Below are 9664 nucleotides of genomic sequence, written 5' to 3' on the forward strand. Positions count from 1 at the left end.
GGCATAACGAGGATTTTTCATCGTTCTGGTGATCGGAGTGTGATTGACAGGAGGTGCGTGTTTCTGGGCGGAAACTGGCCGTTTTCTGGGAGTGTGCGAAAAAACGCTGGCGTTTTTGGGGAAAACGCGGGAGTGTCTGAAGAAACGGGGGGGTGTCTGGGCGAACGCTGGGTGTGTTTGTGACGTCAAACCAGGAACGAAACTGACTGAACTGATCGCAATGTAGGAGTAAGTCTGGAGCTACTCAGAAACTGCTAAGAAATTTCTATTCGCACTTCTGCTAATCTTTCGTTCGCAATTCTGCTAAGCTAAGATACACTCCCAGAGGGTGACGGCTTAGCGTGTGCAATGCTGCTAAAAGCAGCTAGCGAGCGAACAACTCGGAATGAGGGCCTAGGAGGCTGAGTGGGGATTAATTTACATTTCCCCAGTGGCTGGTACTGTTCGCAGCCTGCTGGATGGGTGGTACTGCTGTGATGACGGACACTTGAGGAGGGTGCATGGAAGCAGAGGAACCAGGAGGTTCCTCTTAGAGCAGCTACTGCAGGAAGATTCTCTTTATGCAGCCGCCCACTCTGTGTATCTGACTGGTTGCATTGTTTATGACCAGATCAGATAATGCACCGCCTGGTGTGGTTGCAAATGATGCGACCATGCAAGGCAAGTGGTTAAGACATGAAGGGCCAATGTATAACCTATGCGTTTCGAGATATTTTTGACTGACGTGTCTCAATGTAAACTAGTGAGGCGTGTATTGGTGGAACTAACAGATTATCAATTGCATATGAGGAAAATATAAAACAATAGAGAAATATAAACCATTTGTATATAGAGAACAATATAAATCAGTTGATATTTTCCTCATATGCGATTGATAATATTGGGGACCCCACAGTGATTAGCTGTCAGCAAGTATGCATTACCTATTGTTATATGTTATGGATTTCACCATAATTGCCAAATTAGTCTCTTCAACAACCAGTAATTCTCCTGTAGTTCACCCTCCCAGTAAATATTATCTTATAGGCCTTACATTCTATGTTCCAGTCTTTCTTTTCCTGGTAGAGCTACTGAAATGAGCGGAGGCCACTTCCGAGCATGTGGTGTATGGCCACGAGCTCAGACTATGGGTAGAAAAGTCCAATTGATTTTGTTAAATAAATTGTACAGTATGTTTGCATTGTTAGTAGTTTTACCTGTTAACCCCTAAGGTATTTAATTAATTCACCATCAGGGCCGTCCTTAACAGGATTGTAGGCCCTGGGCAAAGCAATACAATGGGGCCCCTACCCACCCATTAACGGGAACCAATAGAAGAAAATCATTGCATGCACCTCCTGCGGTCCTGCAGTTTTGTCTCTCCACATGCCTCCATACAGTGAAAGGCTGTCAGCACTCTAATACCGCTTTCACATCGCTAACCCGGTAAAGAACCGGCTTTTGAACACGCTTCCGACTCGGGTCTGAACACGCTATACCCCTTTCACATCGCAGTTTGGAGCCGTGTTATTACCGGGTTATTCCCGGGTTGGTGCCTTTCACACTGAACCCGGTTCACCCTTTGAAAACATTTGTGATGTCATTATAAATGGACTTTTCTGTCTCCTATTGCTGGGAGGTACGGTGGAATCCAGAGGCTGCAAGCATCTTCGTTATGTTTTTGTACGTGATTGCATCCTTAACGTGATTGCATCCTTAACGACTCCCCTCTTATCCGTAACAGCTCCCTAACCTCATCCTCACTCCAGTTTGCCATATTCTCCAAGCACTGTAGCAATGCAGCACTGTGAATGTAGTATAAATAAAAACACACTGTTTAAAGCGTGCTGCCTGTTTATTTCCGGGTTCAGACAGGTGACATCATGCAGGGAGACAACCTATCACCTCCTTTTTAAGGTTACCGGGTTGAATATAGCGGGTCTGAGGCTTTCACACTGCCAAATGAACCGGTTCTGAACCGTGTAGGATCCTTCTTTTTACACGGGTTAAAATACCGGGTTGTTTGACACGGTAAATTCATAATGGCGCTTTCACACTGCACCTCAAACCGGGTTGACACGGCTCAAACTCGGCAATATACCGGGTTATTTTTGCGATGTGAAAGGGGTATGATTGGTGGATAACTCCAGCCATCCACAAATCAGCATGCTGACAGTGATTCACTGTCTGGCTGCAGGCTGGGAGGCAGTTAGATTATGCTGCCTGGACGCTCTGATTGTGTGACCACCACCCGACCCTGCTCGAAGGCCCCTAGAATTGTGGGGCCCTGGGCAGCTGCCCAGTGTGTCTATACGTTAAGATGGCCCTGTTCAAAATCACATAACAACTTTCAAACCCCCAGGACAAAAAGGCATTGCTGATGGGGAACTGTAAGCAGTGATATCAGGCTGAATATAGAAGCTGTTCTGCTATACCGAGGTCAGATGTTTCCATATCCAAATTCATAGATATGGCCTCCTGTTAGGGGCGGGCTGCAGATTAGCACCGTTGTACTTCTTATACAGTCGATTTTTATATATATTTTGTATAATAAACCTGACTAATTTATAGGAAGTTACAGTGGGGCAAAAAAGTATTTGGACAGCCACCGATTGTGCAAGTTGACCCACTTAAAAAGATGAGAGAGGTATGTAATTTCCATCATAGGTACACTTCAACTGTGAGAGACAGAATCTAAAAACAAACAAACAGGAAATCACATTGTATGATTTTTTAACAATTTACTTGTATATTCTTGTGGAAAATAAATATTTGGACACCTACCAAGCAGCAAGATTTCTGGCTCTCACAGACCTGTTACTTATTCTTTAAGAATCTCTTCTATCCTCCACTCGTTACCTGTATTAATGGCACCTGTTTGAACTGGTTATCTGTATAAAAGACACCTGTCCACACCCTCAAACAGTCAGACTGCTACCTCTCCACCATGGCCAATACCAGAGAGCTGTCTAAGGACACCAGGGACAAAATTGTAGAGCTGCACAAGGCTGGGACGAGCTACTCGACAATAGGCAAGCAGCTTGGTGAGAAAATATCAACTTGGCGCAATTATTAAAAAATGGAAGAAATACAAGATCACTGACAATCTCCCTCGACCTGGGGCTCCATGCAAGATCTCACCTCATGGAGTATCAATGATCTTGAAAACGGTGAGGAATCAGCCCAGAACTACACTGGGGGACCTGGTCAATTACTTCAAGAGAGCTGGGACCACAGTCACAAAGGTTACCATTAGTAACACACTACGTCGTCATGGATTGAAATCCTGCAGCGCCCGAAAGGTCCCCCTGCTTAAGCCAGCACATGTCCAGCCCCGTCTAAAGTTTGCCAGTGACCATCTGGATGATCCAGAGGAGGATTGGGAGAATGTAATGTGGTCAGATGAGAGCAAAATCAAACTTTTTGGTATAAAGTCCACTTTCCGTGTTTGAAGAGAGAAGAATGATGAATGGTATCCCAAGAACACCATACCCACTGTGAAGCATGGGGGTGGAAACATCATGCTTTGGTGCTGCTTTTCTACAAAGGCGACAGGACGACTGATCCGTATTAAGGAGAGGATGAATGGGGCCATGTATCGTTAGATTTGGGGCAAACACCTCCTTCCCTCACTAAGAGCATTGAAGATGGAATGTGGCTGGGTCTTCCAGCATGGCAATGACCCCAAGCACACCGCCCGGGCAACTAAGGAGTGGCTCCGTAAGAAGCATTTCAAGGTCCTGGAGTGGCCTAGCCAGTCTCCAGACCTCAACCCAATAGAAAATCTGTGGAGGGAGTTGAAAGTCCGTGTTGCCCGGCAACAGCCCCAAAACATGATAGATCTAGAGGTGCTCTGCATGGAAGAGTGGGCCAAAATACCTGCTACAGTGTGTGCAAACCTGGTCAAGAACTACAGGAAACGTTTGACCTCTGTAATTGCCAACCGAGGTTATATTACAAAGTATTGAGTTAAACTTTTTGATTGTCCAAATGTTTATTTTCCGCAAGAATATACAAGTAAATTGTTTAAAAATCATACAATGTGATTTCCTTGGTTTTTTTTAGATTCTGTCTCTCACAGTTGAAGTGTATCTATGATGGAAATTACAGACCTCTCTCATCTTTTTAAGTAGGTCAGCTTACACAATCGGTGGCTGTCCAAATACTTTTTTGCCCCACTGTATAGCATACAGATGGGATGCGGGCTGTGGGAGTCTGGGAATAAGAGGGGTATTATAAGTCAATACCAAACAGATTGACTAGAGGGACAAAACCATTTTATATTTGCATCTGTTGTCCTGGGATATGGCACTGCTGGAACAGCAGCCTTTACATAGGCTTCCAATGATACAGTTCAGTATTTTATAATCCAAAGGAGACAGCCAGGGACTTTAATAAGCAAAAGCTGTTAGGATATAAGTCTGCAGACACAGAAGTCAGTCAGTAAAGGATTACTAGTGATTCATTCTTTTCTGTGGAAGTTCTTGTTCACTATTTTCAAAAGTGATGACTCTTCATCTCTCAGTCTCTCGAAGTGGTGTTCCTCCGCCATAAAGAGAGTTCTACATTGCAGAAGACTGGGCCAATACCTGCACATCTCTGGTGAGATTTATAGACGTGGTTATAACATCATTATATGACAATAATCCAAAGAGCGGAGCGGGGACCTCAGGAAGGTGGTTTGAAATCGCTGCTCCGATTCAGAAAGGACTAACTGGGAATTCATTGTGTGTCCTATCCAGTGCTTAAAGTGGTCCTAGGGACAGTGCTGTAATTAGACATTTTAGCGCTGTGTGCAAGAAACAGCATTGGCGCACCCAGACCCCCTTATGTAAAATAGGGGCAGTGCGCGCTTCAAAAATATAGGGGCGTGGCTTCATGGGGAAGGGGTGTGACCACAAAATAATACCAATTTATATTACAGTGCACAGTAGTCTCCATTATTCAAATTACGCCACACAGTAGCACCACTACACCAGGTAGAGCCCCCTTTTTACACATTACGGCAGACAGCGTCCCCTTTTTTCACATTACGACACGCAGAGTCCTTCTTTTACACATTACGGCAGACAGCGTCCCCTATTTACACATTACGGCAGACAGTATCCCCTTTTTACACATTACGGCAGACAGCGTCCCTTTGTGCACATTACGGCAGACAGCATCCCCTTTTTACACATTATGGCAGACAGAGTCCCCTTTTTTACACATTGCGGTAGATAGATAGATAGATAGATAGATAGATAGACAGCGCTGCCGGGCGCTGGGTCCCCCATGTGCTGCAATGTGACTCTGGAGTAGTAAAGTGACACTGCAAAGTGGCAGCGCACTTTACAGCACTGGGGGTCACCGCAGCACACTGGATCCGGCGCCCGGCAGCCCAGCAGGAGAAGCGCAGACAGGTGAGTATATTATCCTGCTGGGGGGGTCCATGGCGCGCGGGGGTAGTCGCCACGGGGGGGTTGACCGGGCGGAAGCGGTAGCGGCGATGTCGGCGGGGGCGGCGCATGCGCAGCAAGACATCGGGGTATTTTTTCCGAAAAATACCCCGATGATGCTGCGGAGTGTCATCGCAGGGACAGAGCTTGACCGCAAGTTCTGTCCCTGCATGCGATAATTGATACATCCCTGCGATACGATCAATTATCGCAGTGCGGGTTTGGGCGATTTTATCACCTGTCATCTGCATCCTGGATGCGGATGCTGATAAATAGGCCCATAATCTCTGACACAGATCCCCCTTCCCCAGCACATGTAATCTCACATACAGCACCTCCTGCCCAAACACATTTATTCCCTGACACAGCTCCTCCCTCCCCAGCACATGTAATCCCACAAACAGCTAGGGTTACCACCTATATACTGCTGCACCTGTGTATAATGCCCACATGTATATATTTCTGCACCTGTGTATAATGCCCTCATGCATATACTGCTGCACTGTGTATAATGCCCACATGTATATACTGCTGCACCTGTGTATAATGCCCACATGTATATACTGCTGCACCTGTGTATAATGCCCATATGTATATACAGCTGCACCTGTGTATAATGCCCACATGTATATACTGCTGCACCTGTGTATAATGCCCACATGTATATACTGTTGCACCTGTGTATAATGCCCACATGTATATACTGTTGCACCTGTGTATAATGCCCACATGTATATACTGTTGCACCTGTGTATAATGCCCACATGTATATACTGCTGCTCCTGTGTAAAATGCCCACATGTTTACTGCTGCTCCTGTGTATAATGCCCACATGTATATACTGCTGCACCTTTGTATAATGGCCACATGTCTATACTGCTGCACCTGTGTATAATGGCCACATGTATATACTGCTGCACCTGTGTATAATGGCCACATGCATATACTGCTGCACCTGTGTATAATGGCCACATGCATATACTGCTGCACCTGTGTATAATGCCCACATGCATATACTGCTGCACCTGTGTATAATGCCCACATGCATATACTGCTGCACCTGTGTGTACTGCCCACATGCATATACTGCTGCACCTGTGTATAATGCCCACATGTATACACTGCTGCACCTGTGTATAATGCCCACATGTATATACTGCTGCACCTGTGTATAATGCCCACATATATATACAGCTGCACCTGTGTATAATGGCCACATGTATATACTGCTGCACCTGTGTATAATGCCCACATGTATATACTGCTGCACCTGTGTATAATGCCCACATGTATATACTGCTGCACCTGTGTATAATGCCCACATGTATATACTGCTGCACCTGTATACAATGCCCACATGTATATACTGCTGCACCTGTGTATAATGCTCACATGTATATACTGCTGCACCTGTGTATAATGCCCACATGTATATACTGCTGCACCTGTGTATAATGCCCACATATATATACAGCTGCACCTGTGTATAATGGCCACATGTATATACTGCTGCACCTGTGTATAATGCCCACATGTATATACTGCTGCACCTGTGTATAATGCCCACATGTATATACTGCTGCACCTGTGTATAATGCCCACATGTATATACTGCTGCACCTGTATACAATGCCCACATGTATATACTGCTGCACCTGTGTATAATGCTCACATGTATATACTGCTGCACCTGTGTATAATGCCCACATGTATATACTGCTGTACCTGTGTATAATGCTCACATGTATATACTGCTGCACCTGTGTATAATGCCCACATGTATATACTGCTGCTCCTGTGTATAATGCCCACATGTATATACTGCTGCACCTGTGTATAATGCCCACATGTAAATACTACTGCACCTGTGTATAATGCCCACATGTATATACTGCTGCACCTGTGTATAATGCCCACATGTATAAACTGCTGCACCTGTGTATAATGTCCACATGAACCCTTTTGCTCATATGTTGTGTGTAAATCTGGCTCTGGCACTAGCCAGTTCCTCCACAGCCATTTACCTGACTGCACGTCAGATTACTTATGGTACACGATTTCTGGAGCTTGTGTGCTTTCGCAAGAAAGGTAAACATTTGTAAATTGCATCAGTATCTCGTTTGGTATCAATGCGATCAGCAGCATATGAAATATCTCTTACTGCAGCATTATGGTGGAATTAAGTAGTCCTAAATAATGGATTTCAAATTATTGAATCTGCAATATTTCAGGAAATGACAACGTGTGCAGAACCAAGATGTCACGCCATTATTATTTTTCAAGCGTACACACTGCCCCCACTTTATACACTGAGACTGATTCATCTCTAAAGCACCAACCTAAGCCCTCACTTGCTATGTTGTACAAAGCAGTTGGAGCTGGGATGCTGCAAATCGGAGCTAACTGTGATTTGCAAACAGAATTAGATAAAGGTGCTGCTGTGTTTTAGGAATTTTGAGGTTAAATTCTGTTGAATTGCAGTGAATGGATTTTCTGCGTCTTAATACAACCCTAATATAAATGTGTTCTGGGACAGACGTCTAAGCTGACAGCACAGTAAAACAACAACAACAACAACAACAACAACAGAAATAGTAGTAAAGCAAATAATATAGGGCTAATTTTTACAAAAATACACAATTTATATTACAATGCTATCTTACAGACTAAATAATGATTGCGCTCTTATTAAGATATATAGACCTGCAGGAATGGTTCACAGAGACCTGATGCACAGGGAAGGCTTGTTTGAAGACGTCATCCCTGTGCATCAGCCCACTGTTGTTTTACAGCCTGTGGTGTAGCTTTCCATGTATTAATGGTAGGACAAGGGGTGGGTCCCCCTCTCTGTAAGGGCCTGGGACTCCAGTCCCCACAGCCCCCCCAGCTGATGGATGCCCTGAGTCCAACCCTGCCTGCAGCAATATGTTAGTCCACATGACTCTCTTTAGTAATGTTACCAAGAGACTGATGCAGAGATGGACAAAGGGGGTAATTCCAAGTTAATCGCAGCAGGAAAATTTTTAGCAGTTGGGCAAAACCATGTGCACTGCAGGGGGGGCAGATACAACATTTGCAGAGAGAGTTAGATTTGGGTGTGGTGAGTTCAATCTGCAAACTAAATTGCAGTGTAAAAATAAAGCAGCCAGTATACCCTGCACAGAAACAAAATAACCCACCCAAATCTAACTCTCTCTGCAAATGTTATATCTGCCCCCCCTGCAGTGCACATGGTTTTGCCCAACTGCTAAAAAATTTCCTGCTGCGATCAACTTGGAATTACCCCCAAAGTACCGATGTTTGCACAGTTGAACGATTTTTCTGCTACTGTGTGTTCACGAAAAAGCTGTGTGATTTAAATTGCGATGGCATACTCTTTTCCATACGACATTGCTATGATTTGAGACAGCTTCTGTGATACATAAGCGACTCGGTGGAAACTGTAGATGACCTTAAGTCTTTGCAAAAAGAGATGTATGACATGTGCGCAGCGACGGACTAAGGCCTAGATTCGGCCCTTGCATTTGTGAACGCACGCGCGCCACGGGGGAAGCGCACCGCACAACATATGGAGGAGTGGCGCGAGTCATGGGGGCATGGACACGTGGCACGCCCCCATTACCATGGCGACGGTTGCTGTGGGGGCGGGACGCGCCGCGGGTCCGGGGGCGTGGACTTGTGGCACGCCCCCATTTCCATGGAGACCATGGAACCAGAGAGCCGGAGGCTGCGCTATGCGCGGCCTTCCCGGCTCTCTGAGCGACCGATTTAGGCCCACCTGCCCTCTTCTGGCATGTGCAAGAAGTGCCAGATGGCCAGTCCGGCCATGCATGTGCGTGTTATATGACTGTTATGAGCGTGATCTCTTTTGCGGCACCACAGCCACAGTGTCCATACCTTAAGAAAGTTACAGGAGAGACTCTGCACCAGGCAGTGGCTGTTCGAGGAGACAATGATGCGATCAAAGCTGCTCAGATATACAAGTAGTCGTCGCAGGGTTTGCCAAGTCCGTCAGACGGTAGTGCGCAAAAGCAGTGCTTATACTCTCATTTACATATTTCCGCACTTGAGAATGACAGTGTTTAGGTTGACAGTCATTAGGGGGAAATGTAATAGGAAAGAACAAAAAAACTTTGGAACTGCGCTTAGCATTTAATTATAGCTATTTCTCTGACGTCCTAGTGGATGCTGGGAACTCCGTAAGGACCATGGGGAATAGCGGCTCCGCAGGAGACTGGGCACAAAAG

Source organism: Pseudophryne corroboree, chromosome 6, assembly GCF_028390025.1.
Source record: "Pseudophryne corroboree isolate aPseCor3 chromosome 6, aPseCor3.hap2, whole genome shotgun sequence".
NCBI lineage: Eukaryota > Metazoa > Chordata > Amphibia > Anura > Myobatrachidae > Pseudophryne > Pseudophryne corroboree.